The sequence below is a fragment of the Oryx dammah genome, unplaced genomic scaffold (assembly GCF_014754425.2).
Source record: "Oryx dammah isolate SB20612 unplaced genomic scaffold, SCBI_Odam_1.1 HiC_scaffold_23, whole genome shotgun sequence".
Taxonomy (NCBI): Eukaryota; Metazoa; Chordata; class Mammalia; order Artiodactyla; family Bovidae; genus Oryx; species Oryx dammah.
In genome coordinates, this window is record NW_024070207.1 from 79615024 (window position 1) to 79632887 (window position 17864).

Sequence of the window (17864 nt, forward strand, 5' to 3'; positions counted from 1 at the left end):
GGTTTGATCCCTGGTCCAGGAAGATCCCACATGCCAAGGGACAACTAAGCCTGTGTGCAAAAACTACTGAGTCAGCGCTCTAGGGCCAGTGAGCTGTAACTACTGAGCAGGTGCCTAGAGCTGGTGCTCCAACAAGAGAAACCACTTCAGTGAGAAACCTGTGCACCACAACTAGAGAGTAGCCCCGGATCTCTGCAACTAGAGAACGCCCATGAGCAGCAATAAAGACCCAGCACAGCCATAAATAAATACATGTTTAAAATAAGATGATGTCAGATAATACTTGGCATCTTAGTCTTTTCTACATTGGTGTCAGTTGATTGTCTTTCCCATGTAAGCTCAGATTTTCCTGGTTTCTCACATTTTGAGCAATTTTTTTTCACTTTAAAAATTTAATACAATTTTAGAAGTTACTTTCCATTTACAGTTATTATGGAATATTGGTTATATTCCCTCTGTTGTATAATACATTAAGCCTATCTTGCACCCTGTAGTTTGTACTTCCAATGCTTCTACCCCTATATTGCCCCTCCCCCCACTGGTATGCAGTAGTTTGTTCTCTATATATGTGAGTCTGCTTTTTTGTTTTATTCACTAGTTTGTTGTATTTTTTAGATTCTACATCTAAGTGATATCATACAATATTTTCTTTCTCTGACATTTCACTTAGCATAATGCCCTCCAAATCCCTCCAGGTTGCTGCATTCTTTTTTATGGTTGAGTATTATTCCCTTGTATGTGTCTATCATGCATCTTTATCCATTCATCTCTTTGGGTACACTTTGGCTGTTTCCAGTATCTTCACAACTATACATAATGCTGCTATGAACATTGGGGCACATGCATCTTTCCCAATTAGTGTTTTTGTTTCTTTTGGATATATATACCCAGGAGTGGGATTGCTGGGTCACATGGTAGTTCTATTTTTATTTTCTTGAGTATTTCTGATCAATTCTGAATCATACGTTGGACATTTTGAATATTAGGTTCTGAGGCTTGTGCTTAGCCATGTCTGATTCTTTGCAATCCCATGGACTGTAGCCTGCCTGGCTCCTGTGTCTATGGGGATTCTCCAGGCAAGAACACTGGAGTGGGTTGCCATGCCCTCCTCCTGGAAATCTTCCCAACCCAGAGATCGAACCCAGGTCTCCTGCATTGCAGGTGGATTCTTCAGTCTGAGCCACCAGGGAAGCCCAAGAATACTAGAGTGGGTAGCCTAACCCTTCTCCAGGGAATCTTCCCGACCTAGGAATACAGCCGGGGTCTCCTGCATTGCAGGCGGATTCTTTGCCAGCTGAGCTACCAGGGAATGTGTAAATTCTATGGAGTATATTATACTTTGATTTTAGCAGGCATTATATCTCACTTCGCAGGCAGGCACCACAGCCCTCGTCCTAGTGGCCGGGCTGGGATAATGGAAAACAGTACACCAGAGTGGAAAGGGACAGTAGAGAGTAGGGCGAGTCTTGGAGGCGTTACTTGAGGCACCTGTGCCCTGGAAGACTGGAGCTGCTGACAGAGCACAGATATGGAAGTCATCCGTGGTTGCAGGGGGGTAGTAATCGGTTGGGGGAGTTGGGCGTGGAAACTAGCCCACGTGGCACACGAGAGACATACTGCACAGGCTCAGGGTTGCACGCTTTCCCTTTGGCCCTTGCGGTGCAGCGTGTGCAAGGTGGTCTGGGTGCCGAGCTCTGCAGATCGCATCTTAGGTTTTGCTTCTTTCTATTTGGCTGAGACTAACCAGGCAGATCCATCGATATTTTCTGATTGGAGTTTAAGTGTGCGTGTGTGTCAGGGGGAGCCAGTGGGCTTTGGGCGGGTCAGGCGGTGCCATCTTTAACTTTTGAAGAGGAAGGCCCTCGAGGTCAGCCGCCATAGCTCTTGTTCTGGTGGCGGGAGAGTTAGGGCAGTGGGCGGCGGAGGTCCGGGAGTCAGATGAAGGTGGGGTGAGTCTTGGGGTGCTATTGGAGGTATCTGGGTCCTGGAGGCCTTAGAACTGACGACAGAGCACAGAAACGGGAGTTACCCGTTGGGGGGAGGGGGCGGGGGGCAGGGGGGTAGTCATCCATGCGGAGAGGGGGGAGGGGCAGAGAAACTGGCCCACGTGGCGCACGAGAGACATAGTGCGCATGCCCAGGGTTGCGCGCTTTCCCGTTGGCCCTTGCGGTGCAGCGTGTGTAACGTGGTTTGGGTGCCGAGCTCTGCAGATCGCATCTTAGCTCTTGCTTCTTTGTTTTTGGCTGAGACTGACCAGGTAGATCTACCGATATTTCCTGTCTGGAGTTTTAAGTGTGCGTGAGTGTGAGGGCTAGCCTCGGGTTTCTGGCGAGTCGGGCAGTGCCGTCTTTAGCCCCTGAGCGGAAAGGTCCTCGAGTTGAATTTCTCCTCACAGGTGTCGCGGCCGCCATAGCTCTTGTCCTGGTGGTGTAGAGGGAGGGTGGTGGCGGACGAGGTCAGGGAGTCAGATGAAGGTGGGGCGAGTCATGGGTACATTATTTACTGTGTCTGGGTCTTGGAGGTTCTGAAATTGACCACAGCACAGAATCCAGAGGTGGTTGCGGGGCTCGGGACCTGGGGGTGGGGCAGGAGGTAACGGAAAGGTCTGGAAACTGACCACTGTGGGGGTTGTGACTGCATTGCGAGATTTGTAATGCCTCGAAAACGGTGCGAAGGAAGGCGAGTGTCTCGTAGAATCTTCATTTCCATAGCTCAACTCTGCCATTTTAGTGGAAAAATAGCTATAGACAAACTGTAAACGAGTGAGTGTGGTTTTGTGTTCCAATAAAATTTTATGGTGGGGGAGGGAGGAGAAAGGGCTTGGCAAATGAGAGCGTGACACTCTTATCAATAGTCACTCAAGTTTTAAATTTCCAGCAGTGTTTCACAAAATGTCTCCTTGATGGTGAATCAAGTTGTGAAATCAAAACTCATCAGAAATGTATTCTTGGTAATTCCCTGATCGTCCCGTGGTTAGGACTCCATACTTTACTGTGGTAGGCTTGGGTTCAAACCGTGGTCTGGGAACTAAGATCCCAAAAGCCACGTGGCGTGATTAAAAAAAGTAGATGTATATATATGTTCTTTTACTGTGTGTTTTAAGATGATTTTTCTGTTTGCTTAGCCATAACATAAACAGTTGCTTTTGCAAGTTGCCAGATTTGCTGTAATTGGAAAGCACACACACAAATTACCTTGAGAGTTATTTTGAAAATATTTTCAATTTTACAAAAACAGTATACATCATGATTTGGCCAGGGAAGTGTTCAAATATAATTTTTCTCTTAAGGGCATTTTCCAAATGACAATATTCTGTTTTCAGTGGGAAATATGAGTCGGAGAGTAAAGTCAACGTACAGGCCTAGAGGAAGAGGTTTTGGTCGTGCATATCCCCAGGCACTTGTAAGTGTGGCTTTAAGTATTTTAACATTTGATGTTTGTTTTTTACTATTAGAAATTAATTCCTGTAAGTATTGTTGAACAATATGATAATGGTATTCCATCTAATAAGGAACATTGATCCAGGAGGATTACATTTGCTGTTATGTTCCTGGGGAATGTGACTGATGACATTCTTCTCAAGCTTATTAACAACAAAACTGCACACATCCATCCCAACATTGATTAAAATAGCTTCTGAAGTCTGTGGGTAATGGTTCTTAGAATAGCCTCACTGTGGGAAGAGTAAGTTTATTAAGAGTAAGTGTGAGTAGTATTGGAAAAATGTCTTTAGATTTATTTATGATCAAATATATGTTTATATTCTGTATATTTATATTGTTGACATGTATTAGTAACAACTTTTCATTTGTGCCACACACATCTGTAGGTTGAGGAACTTGAAGGGGGGCCACCAATTGAAGGAAAGAATGTTACACCTGGTCAAGAGAGCAAGGATGAAGGAGCATCTGCATTTCCAGGTGAAGGGAAAGGGAAGAGGAATGCCTCTGTGTGTGTGTGTGTGTGTGTGTGTACATGCATGCATGCACGCACTTTTATGTCTCTTGTATTATCATATACTAGTAATGGAAAGAAAGCAGTAGAATGGGATCTCAAACATGGCCTGAAAGTTGGCTGGAAAAGTGAAGAGAGTATAGTTCGCAGCTTAGTAATTCCTCACTATAATCAATTTTCTCCGTTTTATAAATGAGAAAATTGAGGTTCAAGGATTGTGTTTGTCAAAGAGCATTTGACTATTGAATACAAAATCTGTATTTCACTCCAAAGTTTGAGTCTCCTTATCATGAATGTGGATGTAAAAAAGGTGAATGATTTTGCTTAAAACTCAAATGTGTGTACTGTAATGTTTCTCAGGATTGGCCCAGTTCAATGTCACAATAAGACAGAGACTTGAGAAATTAGTCATGAATGATGGCCATTGTTTATGTAATTGATATTTTTACATGAAAGTTTGATAAAAGCTGAATAGTTCAGGGTACTGGCATACTGGTTGAGTATGATTTTTTAAAAATAGTTTTGGTTCTGTTCTGTCTTCATTGCAGCATGTGGGCACTCTCTTGTTCCAGTGAGCGGGGGCTACTCTTTGTTGGTGTTGCAGTGTGCAGGCTTCTCATTGTGGTGGCTTTTTATTTGTGGAGGACAGGCTCTAGCCCCATGGGCTTCAGTAGTTGGGGCACACAGGCTTAGTAATTGTGATTCATGGGCCCTAGAGGGCACAGGCTTCAATAGTTGTAGTATGTGTGCTCAGTAGTTGTGGTATACAGACTCAGTAATTGTGCCTCAAGGGGGCTCAGTAGTTGTGGCACATGGATTTAGCTGCTGCGCAGCATGTGGAATCTTCCCAGACCAGGGATTGAACCCATATCCTATGCAAGGCAGGTGAATTCCTTTCTACTGTGCCACCAGGAAAGTCCTCAGAAGGAGGACTGTTAATCTTATTCTAAGATTAACATAAAGACAAATTATTTCTCCTGCATATATACAGTATCTTATATACAGTATTTTGAAGCAAAGCATTTCCATAACTCAAGCCACTATTAAAGGTTTCTAGAATTTGATGGGCAACTATGCCCATTCATTTCCTTCTATCATACTTCCTTTATTCTCACTGTATATTTGACTGTTATTCATAATTTCACTGTTACTTTTGGCACCAAAAATGGGATTCATTTATGGAGAGTTACATACTGGACCTTTGGACTTAAATATTTATTTTAATGAAGTAAGTTTCTGGTTACCACAATAGAGGGTGGGCTTCACAACTGTAAGATTTGTTATAGACCCACAGATCCACTCAATAACCTTTCAGAAAATTACATTTTAATTGTAATTGAAATCCTATGTGTGGTGTAGACTTCAGGCTTTGTAGATAGCTGAGGCTCACTGTTTTTTGTACACTACAGCAAAATACAGAAATAATTATTCTTAGACTGACTTTTAAAATGTTTCAAAATACAGGGAAACAAATATGTAAAGTCTATTCCTAGTTTCTGTTCATGATGCATTACTGAACTATACACTTAAAAAATGGTTAAGATGGTAATTTTTTTGTTGTTGTCTAAAAAAATTTTTTTGGAGCATGCCACATGACTTAGTGGGATCTTAATTCCCTGACCATAGATTGAACCTGGGCACTTGTCAATGAAAGTGCGGAGTCCTAACCACTGGACCTCCAGGGAATTTCCTGTTAATATGTTTTTAAACCACAATTAAACATAATTCTTGTCTTCCTGAAGTACAATGTAGATGTCATATCTTCTCTTTTTTACTTTATATTTCTAAAACATAAAATTTACATAGAATTTGCAAGTCTAGAACAATTAACTGATACTTTTCATCTAGATTTACTAATTGTTAATATTTTTACTACATTGGTTTCATATCCTCTTCCCTTCCCCTGTATATATGTACACACACACATACACAGACTGATGTGTTGGCTCTTTTTAATACTGAGTCATTTAGATAAAGGTTTACATATTATGACCTTTTACTTTAAGTACAGTAATTTAAGTACAGTAATGTATATATAGCCCAAGAACAAAGAAAAAGTCATTCTTTGGCTGATCACTGTATGGTTATTAAAATCAAGAAATTAATGAAAATATGCAATCATTAAATACACAGTGTCTAGGAACTTTTCATAGTGGCCTGAATTATGTAAATACTTCGCTTCAAAATACTGTATATATGTAGGAGAAATAATTTGTCTTTATGATTAACAGTCCTCCTCCTTCTGAGGACTTTCCTGGTGGCACAGTAGAAAGGAATTCACCTACCTTGCATAGGATATGGGTTCAATCCCTGGTCTGGGAAGATTCCACATGCTGCTCCAGTTGTCCTGCTAATTCCCTTTATAGAATTTGTTTTGATCCAGAGTCCAGTCCAGGATCATGTAATGTATTTTAGTTGTCATGTCTATTTAATCTTCTTTAATCTGGAATAGTTCTTTCATTTTTCTGTCATTCATAACACTACATTTTTGAAGAGGAACGTAACAGTTTGCAGAATGTTAATCAATTTGAGGTATTTTCTAAAGACTTCTTTCCCCGACTCAATATTTATTATTATCTGCTCATGCCATGTAAGAGAGCTCACAGTCTAGTCAGAGAGATCCAACAGATCATTGGTAAGTACAGTCACAATTACAGTATGCATAAGTACAAAAGGAGTACCTAATTTGTTTGAGGGCAGTCTTGCAAAAGGAAGAGGGGTAATAAAACCCTGTTTTCCTGGTGTTTGCTAACAGACTCCTGAAATAATGCTCTTGTGATTCTCATGCATCACATTTATTACTGCAGTAGCCTAAGGCTTTTATTTCATAACCCTGAAGGAATGCATATTACCATTCCCTTATTCATATCTCATGTTTTATTTCTTAAATTGATTCATATCTCATGTTTTATTTTTTAAATTGATTATTTATTTGCAAGGGCCTTCCCTGGAAGCTGCTCAACAGGAACTGGCTGAGCCAAAGACTGGTCCTGAGCATGGAGATGGTCCTGAGCATGGAGATCGTCCTGAGCATGGAGATCGTCCTGAGCATGGAGATCGTTCTGAGCATGGAGATGGTCCTGATATCGAGGGGAAGGGACTGCCAAATCCAGAGCCCATGAAAATGCTGGAAGCAGGTATGTTATCTTATTAAGCATTTGAATTACAGAGTGTCTGTTTTCCACAATATTATATTTTTAATAATAAGAGATAACACTTATTTTAATAACAGTTCACATAAATACAGATGATTTGAAATGTAGTTAAGAGCTTAAATGCCTGACTTATGGAGCATCAGATACAGAAACAAACTGGGTCAAAGCCATACTGAATTATAAAATAAAAGCATTTTCTTTTAAGTATAAGCCTTTCAACCAACAGTTAATAATTTTCAGATATTTTTATAGAGTCCTGCATTTAACAAATATGTAATGCATTTGTAACACACATCAGTTTGTATGAAATACACTGAAATCCTGAAGTAGGTTCTAGTACCAACTCTTAACATAATTTGTGTGACTCTTGGGCAAACCCCTTAACTTCTAAACTCATCTTTGCTCTTCTAAAAATAGTGACTTCAAATCATATATTGAAAAATTATTTTTAGTTCTCATTTTTGATTATTCTGGTTCTGTTGCATATAATACAAAGATAAGCTGCTTAATGAGATTTTTTTATTATAAATCATCAAATCCTGACCTGAGTCAAATTACATTTGAAGTTTCATCACTACTATCACTACTAAGAAAATGAACAAAAACACTTTGCTTGATGTTTGTTTTTCTGTTCAAGTTCTGATGCCTCTCCTCAGATTCTGTTGAATTCTGAATTCTCTGGCTCTTAATGACAATTGCATTTTATTTTTTTCCAGTTCTATTTATGTATAATTGACAAAATTATAAACAGTTGCATTTTAAATCCTTTCTTGAAGGAAGCCTCAAATGACTGAATAATAAAATATCAAGAGACAGTCTAGTTTTCTAATCTTTGTGGCTGATCAAGTAGAGAGAGTGCATGTAGTCAGGGATGCTCAAGGTTAGTGTTAGTAACATAACTGAGTATACTCCCTGTCTCCACTATCAGTCTTACTAAGCTATTATTCCTAATAAAATGTGGACACTGATATAATCACCTCTAACCATGTCAAATGTGGCATGAAAATTTTGTGCCTTGAGGCATCAAATTGGTAAGATTGAGTTTCAAAGATCATAACTGAAGTGAAGGCATTTGTTGTTTAGGGAAGAAGTTACCCTGCATTAGTCTTCTAAATATTTTCACTTTACAATCCTGGTCCATTTTACATTACAAGACAGTTTTCAGGCTATTTTCAGGAACCTGTTGAACATGGCTAAGATGTACTCATAGGAAGATCATAGCCTTAAATACATATGCTATTAAAAAAGGAAAAGGTAAAGGTAATAAACTACATGAACATTCAATATAAAAAAAATAATAAAAGGCAACAAAATAAACCTAAGGGGAAAGGAAGGGGATTCTTAAGACAGGTATGAATCATTAGGAGAAGGAAAAGTAATAAAACCAATAAATTGAGATTGCTCTTTAAAAAAATATTTGTGAGTAGAAGACCCACTAATTTAAATGAAAATACAAAATGCCAAGTATCCATAATAAGGATTATGAAAAAGACAAATACTGACTATATTATCTATCTGGCTATTTGGCTTTCCAGGTTTTTTCTCCTTCTAGACTGAGAAATGGTACTGTTTTCCTTCACAATGTGATGTTACCTTTGATGGTAATGGCTTAAAACTAGCGTAACCACATAATTTATTATGCAAACTGGAATGTTTTAAGTGTGTATAAAGAGTCACTACTCATAGTTACAACAGGAGTATGGATGCAAACAGGGACAAATGGTTAACCTGCTACTAGGTAAGGGCTAAACTGGGCTAAACTGGCTCATAGAGAGTTTTGTACTTTTGTACATGATAGCCAAAACAAATGCAGTACCAACCTTTCTATTTTTCATTTAAGCAATTCTAAGTGTGACATTATTGTTTTAGATACCCTATATTAAGAATATTTTTTCATATTAAGAATATTTTTTCAAGTCAAAACATTTAAATGAACTTTTAAAAAGTTCCTTTTGTTTCTTGGGTTTTTCTTTTTTATTGTTTGGTTGGATTTTTACTAAAAATATAAAAAATTGTACTTTCTACTTAAAACTACTTCTGAATAGAAGCATTGGGTTTTATCACTTCTGAACTTGAATAGTCTCTTTGTTTCTCTGTACTGCCAGAAAGAGTTTGATGTGTTTAGCAAATGCTCTTAATGTGCCTGAAAGTCTAGTTCAAAGTCTCTACAGAGGTTTACCTGTAGATAAGCCAAGGGTTGGTCATCCTTAGGATTCTGGTTTTAGTCCATTTTATAAAACTAAAACTGTAGTGTCCTCTGTATCCCTTTAGTGTCATCTCAATAAAGTTCTAATAATCCCAAATGTTTGTTAACTTACAGGTGAAGGGAAACCGCAGATTTGAATGAAGACAAACTGTAACCATGCAGGCTGTTCTTGTGTTGGAAATGTGGATGGCTGCTGTTGTGTTGGAAATGTGGCTGTTCTTGTGTTGGAAATGTGGCTGTTATCAATATTGCATCTGAAACGACTATAACATTGACAAAGGTTCAATAAAGCCTTGCAGTTTTGTGCAGTTTTGTCCAAAAAGTTCAATAAAGCCTTGCAGTTTTGTCCAAAGAAGTCTTATACATCTTTTGTTAAATTTATTTCTAGGTTAAATTTATTTCTAGGTATTTGATGCTACTGAAAATTACCCCTTTTTGGGAAATTTTATATTTTGTTTGATCTGGTATATAGAGATATAATTTTTATGTGTCATTTTTTTCTACCCAGCAACCTTGCTGAATATGCTTATTAAGTTCAAAAGTTTACCTTTAGGTCATTTTCAATTTTCAACATACATAAACATATCAAAGCATATCATCTTTGAATAATTTCTACCCAGCAACCTTGCTGAATATGCTTATTAAGTTCGAAAGTTTACCTTTAGGTCATTTTCAATTTTCAACATACATAAACATATCATCTTTGAATAATAATAATTTTGTTCCTGTCATTTTAAGCATTATAGCTTTTATTTCCATTTCTCATGGCATTAGGTAGACTCACCTAGTAAAATGATGTTGTATAGAACTGGTGATAGTATACATCCTTGTTTTATCCCTGATGAGAAATGGAAAATTATCAGTATTTCCCCATGATGTATAACTGCTCTTTTTTGATAGATACTTTATCAAAGTCATTCTATTTTATAATTATTTTGCTTAGAGTAGTCATCTTGGTTATATGTTGAATTTCATCAAACACTTAAAGTGCATCTATTGAGTTGATCACTTCCCTATATTAATATAATAGGTTGAATTACGTTGATAGGTTTCTATGTTTAAGCCAATTTTACATTCCTAAGATAAACCAATTTTGTCATGAGTAATCTATGTCCTAATAATTTGTTTAGGATTATGTGTGTCCTCATGAGTGACCTAGCATATGCTTTTATTTCATGTATTCTTTTTCTTAGACTTTGATATCAAAGTTACGCTAGCTTCATACAATGAGTTGGGATGTAAAACCTCAAAATTCTCTAGAGCTGCAAGACTGAGTAACCCATCCCTTCAAATTTTGTGAGGTGCCCATCTTCCCTGCCAAATACCTCTAATGATGTTGCTCTGAAAACTATCTGCTCCTGTTTCTATGCTGATACCAATCTTCAGTACACAGAAAATTAAAAGTCACTGTTCTTGATTTTGATTTTTGCTGTCTGGTCACAAATAGCTGACCAACCCTGGAAAGTGAAAGTTGGCTCAGTCATGTCCGACTCTAATGCGACCCCATGGACTATACAGTCCATGGAATTCTCCAGGTCAGAATACTGGAGTGGGTAGCGATTTCTTTCTCCAAGAGATCTTCCCAACCCAGGGATTGATCCCAGGTCTCCTGAACTGCAAGCAGATTCTTTACCAGCTGAGCCACCAGGGAAGCCCAAGAGAACTAGAGTGGGTAGCCTATCCCTTCTGCAGTGAATCTTTCCAACCCAGGAATTGATCCGGGGTTTCCTACATTCCAGGTGGATTCTTTACCAGCTGAGCTGCCGTGGAGCTGCAAACAATTATGACCACAGCTTCACTTATTGAGTTCTTTTTATTTAATGATAATAGGAATTACTATAAAAACTCACATTTACAGAGTATGTATGTGTGCCAGGTTCTCTACATGTATGACCTCAGCCTCACAAAGAGTTTTCACAAAACTGAGTTACCTCTTGACTGCAGTAACAGGCAGATTTTGGGGTTCAAGTTCGAAGTTTGAAACCCTTGCTTTTTTCTCAGAGTACCTATGGAAGTGTTGAGTACAGAACTGATGATGTCAGTTATAATTTGATGTGAGTGAGTGAGTGAAGTCGCTCAGTCATGTCCGACTGCGACCCTGTGGACTGTAGCCCACCAGGCTCCTCCATCCATGGGATTCTCTAGGCAAGAGTACTGGAGTGGGTTGCCATTTCGTTCTCCAGGGGATCTTCCCGACCTGGGGATAAAACTTGGGTCTCCCACATTGCAGGCAGACGCTTTACCATCTGAGCTACTTCAGTTATCTGATATTTTTTATAAAATTTAAAAATCATATGAAATTGTTAAAAGGCTTTGTTCTCTTGAAGGATTTCTCAATATGTGGAGCACAGACTACCTACTACAGATGAAATGTTGACCCAGGTGGTGTTCTAGATGAAATCATCGCTATAAAAACAAACCTTAAAAAATAATATGCTTATCTTACAGTGCTACATAAAATAGAACATTAAACCTCTTGGGGACAATTTATGGGGAGACAGAAAAAACTTATGCCACAAGCCTCCTGGCAAAATGCCATAGCATCTCCTGTAAATGCGTATTCTTCAGAGTTATTCAGAGGTAGGATGGGAGCAGCCACGAGTCTCTGCAAAATTCTCCATTGCCTTAACAGTCACAGATCTCACTCAGAAGCCCCCAACTATATACAAGAAGAGCAGGTTACATCTCCAAGCTTCCATTTGTATTTTCACACCCCCAAAAACAGTTCTGAAAAACACACTACTGCTTTTTTTAAAGATTTTGCTTAAGGAGAATCCACCCTGCTTAAGGAGTGATAAATGTAATTATTTCTCCCTCTTAATGAAGAGTTAAAGATACTTCCTGACCCCAAAAGAGTGAAAATCTATGGTTTAAATAAAAAGACTAAATGTAGGGTACCCAAACTTGCTGCACAATGTGACAAGTCCCTAGGCTGTAGAGTTGGATGAAAGGATTCGAACATACATGGGGGAGGGAAAGGGAGCAGGGCATCTCGCTGAGGCCAAATGACTTGGGTCCTGCCTACTCTGTCTCCTTATAGGCTGTGATATGAGCTAGCCATTGGTTTTGACCCTGGCTCTGACATGCACTGTGTGATAGTAGGAAAGGTATTTATATCTTTGGGTCTCTCAATTTCTAAAATAGGAATTAAAATATTGACACTAAATGATTGCTATGGTGAAATAGGTGAGGATGGATACATATGGTGTTTGCCATAGGGGATATGACACTGATGGGGCAGACAGACACAGGAGTAGTTGAAGTGCAAAGGAGGAACACAGGGGAAGGACCTAGAAAAAAAGTGATGAGTAGGGTGGCCACAAAGCAAGAGGAAAACAAGGAGAGAAGACTCATAAGGGTGAAAGAGGTCAACTGGACTTCCCACACCTCAAGTATGGGTTCACGTACTTGATTCTGTTGATGTAAGGCTGAGTGACATCTATGGCTTACACTTAGAACTAAAATAACCAAGGACTTCCCTGGTGGTCCAGTGACTTAAGACACTGCAGTTTCAATGCAGGGGGCCTGCACTCCCAATGCAGGGTTCAATCCCTGGTCAGGGGACTAGATCCCACATGCTGGAGTTTTCATGCCACAACTAAGACCTGGCAGAGCCAAATAAATAACAAGATTGGCAGTGTTGTGTTTATCCAAGAAGTGTTCTTTGAGAGCCTAGTCTGTTCCTTGGCCTCTTTTTATATAGAAAGACTAGTGAATTAGCTGAGGCAGTGCCTAACTTAGGGCTGATCTGAGAAAGTAGCAGTGACAAAGGTTCATTATAAATATAAAAGTGGGCAATACACAGGTACTACATACTTCTGTCAAAAGTGTGGGGTAAAGAGCACGAGCTCCCTGTGCAAGACCACTCTCAGGCTTGATGATCTGCTAGAAGGACACACAGGACTCAGAAGCTGTTATACACATGGTTTGGTTTATTACAGTGAAAGGATACAGATCAGAATCAGCAAAGGGAAAAGGTGTATGGGATTTAATCCAGGAGAAACCAGGTGCAAGATTCCCAGGGGTCCCTTCCTAGAGGAGTTGCATGGGGACATATTCCTGATATATTCTCCCAGCAATGATGTGGGACAATACATGTGAAGTTTTGCCAATCAGGGCACTCTCTGAGCCTTGGTGCCCATGTTTTTTTCTTGGGAGTCAGCCACATAGGAATACAAGAGTTTATGTGGCTGATCTTGGGCTACTCAGACCATATTTCCCCAGAGCAAAACCAGACATTTACCATAAATTACATTGTTAGGATAAACTTATTTGATCCTGCTGGTAGAGCATGGGCTGAGGTCTTAAACACACAAAAAGTCTTTATCAGGCAAAATATTTCAGGGGCTCAGAAGTTATCTCTTAGGAGCCATCCATGTGCCAATCCCAGAGGCAGGCTTTTCTTTGGTATGTGTAGGAATTGAGCAACCCAGGCCTGCTGAGGTCACCCTTTCCCCCACACCCCCCTTTAAAAAACAGAAATTTACAGAGATATTTCCTACAATATCTTGGATATAATATGTTATTTCCAGTAACCAAATGCTGGTTTAATAATGGTGTAGGGAGGGAAAATATCTTTTTTCTCTACCCTTCAAAATTCTTGGCTGGGGCTGCTGTAACAAAAGATAACAAGAGAAAAACATATTAATTCATTTAATAAGTTTTACAAGGTCTGAAGTGGATAAACCTGAGCGTTTTATGCTAGATTTGATGAAGAGTCCTGGGAAAATGTGATAAGATAAAAAAGAATGTGAGCCGAGTGTAATAAACTAGGGGAAACATCAAGGCCTGTCTGTTCAGATTCTTGTCAGTGTCTCTGTGTCTTTGGAGATAAGGATGCTCCTTTCCTCTGGGTAGAGGGAGGGCACCTCTCACATGACAGTTTATGACCTGTTTCAGAGAAAGTTCAGAAAATCCTGCCTGTACCTGCTGTTTCTTAAATTCCTTCCACTTGAAATATTCAATATGCCAAGGTGCCATATTTTGGGGTAGTGTGTCCTGAACCCCATCATCCAATATACTTGATTGGGTATCTAGTGTCGTCATCACTCAGACAAAAACCCATACAACAAACAAAACCAACCAACCAAACCAAACCAAACCTAAAGCCAAAAACAATCTTGTTCGAGCACCTGCTGGGAATCAAGCTCCTTGCTTTAGGCGAAACAGGTTCTGAGGACATAGGAATGATTGATTAATGCAGGATATAAGTTCTAAAAGAGTTCAGAGTTAATGAGTAGAGAACCATCCAGAAGATTGTGATAGAACAAGTATGGTGAGAGCCAGGGCAGGGGAGAGACAGGGAAGGCTCAGAATAAAAATACAGAGGAGAGCTCTGTAGCCCAGGTGGTCAGGAATGGGTTCTCCCAGGGGATGATGTGTGTGCTTTAGGTACTGTTTGACTGTAACTACATTTCCATCTCTCTGTTACTATCCCTCTTTCATTAAAAAAATCTCACTGTTCTATTATCCTCATTTTATAGGTCAAATAAATGAGGATAAGAGAAATATCTTATTCAGAGGCAAATCACTAGTCCCAGTGCAGCTAGTTTTGAACCCAGGACTCTTAGAACCCCTGTGTACTTCTCATTGTGTGTGTGCTCAGTCGTGTCTAACTCTTTGCGACCCCGTGGATTGTAGCGCGCCAGGCTCTTGTGTCCATGGGATTTTCCAAGCAAGAATACTGGATTGGGTTGCATTTTTTCCTCCAGGGAATCTTCCCAACCCAGAGATCAAACCTGCATTGACAGGTGGATTCTTTATCACTGAGCCACCAGGGAAGCCCGTGTACTTCTCATTATAGCCATCTGTTTGTTTTAAATATTGTCTTTAGTCTTAATTTGCACTCATCATACATGTTTCTTTTTTCTGCTTATGCCATAAACTCTTTCTCTTTAATTCGTCTGGAGTTTATTTATTTATTACAGCTTTAGTGCCAAACTGCTGAAATATTTTTCAAAGTGGCTATACAATTTTGCATTCTCATCAGTAATAATATATGAGGGTTGCTTCATATCCTCATTAATTCTTGGGATGGTCAGTCTTTTTTATTTTAGCCATTCTAAAAGGGGTGGGGCTTCCTTGGTGCCTCAGTGGTAAAGAATCCACCTGCCAAGTAGGAGACACAGATTAGATCCCTGGGTCAGGAAGATCCTCTGGAGGAGGAAATGACAACCCACTCCAGTATTCTTGCCTGAGAAATCCCATGGACAGAAGATGGGCTACAGTCCATGGGGTCACAAAAGAGTCTATACAACTTAGTGACTAAACAATAACAAAAGCAGGGTTATAGTGGCATCTCCTTGGGGTTTGAATTTGCATTTTAGTATGTTGCACCTATTTTCGTGTGCTAATTTTTCATCCATATGTATTCTTTTATTTTTGGCTGCACTGTGTCTCTGTTTGTTTCTGCATGTGGGATTTCTCTACTTCTGGTGCACAGGCTTCAGTAGTTGTGGTGCATGGGCTAAGTTGTCCCACACCATGTGGAATCTTTCCAGACCAGGGATCAAACCCATGTCCCCTGCATTGGCAGGCAGACAGATTCTTAATCACTGGACTACCAGGGAAGTCTGTCCATATGTATTCTTGTTTGTTCACATTTCTTGTACATATTTTATTGGGTTGTCCTCTTTTTCTTAAGGATTTACTATTTATTTTTACTTAGTATTTTGAAATTTTAAGTAACATCTCTTTGTCTAAGTCTTTATTTATTTGTGTTAGATACACATGGCCTTCATTTCTAAGGAGCATTCTTGCATTATTTCTTTGAGAATTTCCTCTGCCTTTTCCTCTGTTTTCTGTATCTGAAAAGTTTTAAAAATCTAGTTCTAGATCACCTTTACTAAGATTTATAAATTGTTTCACTCCTTTTATCTGTTTATTCAACTTTCTGGAAGATTTGCTCAACTTGTTTTTTCAAGTCTTCCATTACATGTTTTATATTAGCTACCTGATTTCCAAGAGATCTTTTTGGAGTCTGTTTTTTCACTTCAATAAAAAATTTAAACATACAAAGAGCAAAAAGAAAAATCTACTTTTTGGAAATCCCTTGGAAGTCCACTAGTTAGGATTCTGAGATTCCACTGCAGGGGGCATGAGTTCAATCCCTGGTTGGGGAACTAAGATTCTACAAGCCTTGAGGTCTGGCCAAAAATAAAAAAATAATAAAAAGATCTATTTCTCTACTTTTTCTTAATGAATGGATGCTTAAAATATAAACATACACCTAATCCAATTAAGATCTCTTTGTTGAGTTCTGATACCAATTTTATGGCAAATTCCTACAAAATCTTGAAAATTTATTTTTTTCCCTCCCCAGTGGAAGAGTTTACAGAGCACTGGAGTTGTGTGTTGCCCATAGATTTACAAACCCTGGCATTCCCTAGCCTTGACAACCTTTTGTAAAGGACAAAAGATGGCCCATGGGAGCAGAAGTTCTTAAGCTGTATCAACTTTGGAGTGTTTTCAATGAGCCAAAAGCCAGGGAAAACTGGCTGATGCTTGCTCTTCCCCCCAAGTCACCCAATAACTGTCTGATTCAGAAATATAGGTGAAGAGGCACTCAAAGGACAGAAGATGCAGGGTATGAGAGGATGTAGGGAGGTTTTATTTTTATGGAAGAAGATAAATCCTTGACATCTGGTCTGTTTTGACTCAAGTCTACCCATTAAAAGTGTTTGGAAATCTCTTTTTATTGCTCTGGCTTTGGATCACAGACATTTGTCAGGAGCTGTGTATCTGGGTCAGAAGCCTTGCTGAACACTGGTGTCAACCCCCCTCAGCCAGGGCGCCTTGGAGAAGAGATACTTATCTAGGTCCCGGGTAAGGCTTAGAGTTGCACAGACTTGTCTATGTCACAGGAACAAAGGCTTTAGGATGACTGGAGATCACCGGGTATGTCTGCTGGGCATCCTGAGGCTGAGGATCAGGGGATGAATTCCCCCTAAGAGGCATCAGCCCCTCCAGGATGCTCAGTTCAGGTCGGTCAGGGTCATGGGCACCTGGAATTCCAATAGCTGCAGGACAAGCATTTGTAGCAGTTGTGGATAAGCAGCTTCCCCCTCCTGCATGCAACATTCTGCTTTGGGGTCCTGGCAACAACCATTGCTTCATTTAAACAATTATTTATTTTAAAACTGCATTTAAAGATACAGTAACACAAATTTTGCCCTTTAGACCACTTTTAAATGTACAGTTCTGTGGCATTAAGTACATTTACATTACTGTGAACAATCACTATCATCCATCTCCAGAAGTCTTCATTTCGCAAAACTGAAACCCTGTACCCATTACACATGAACTTCCCATTTCCCCCTCTGTCTCTCTTTCATCCTGATATTGGTAATTTGTCTTCTCTTTGATTTTTGTTTGTTTGTGTTTTCGGTCAGTCTGGCTAGAGTTCTATCAATTTCATTGGTCTTTCCAATGAATCAGTTTTGTCAAGATTATTTATATATTTATTTGGGCTGTGCTGGGTCTTCATTGCTGTGCACAGACTCTCTCTGGCTGTGGTGAGTGAGGTGTACTCTTCGCTGCAGTGTGAGGGC

General features: G+C 39.4%; 1 long non-coding RNA gene across 1 annotated transcript; it reads left to right on the plus strand.

Moving 5' to 3' along the window:
• The first annotated feature begins 3833 nt into the window (after window positions 1-3833).
• On the plus strand, window positions 3834-9504 carry LOC120882134. Its single transcript, XR_005725424.1, has 3 exons — window positions 3834-3920; window positions 6894-7091; window positions 9430-9504. It is a non-coding gene; the product is annotated as an uncharacterized LOC120882134 (long non-coding RNA).
• The last annotated feature ends 8360 nt before the right edge of the window (window positions 9505-17864 follow it).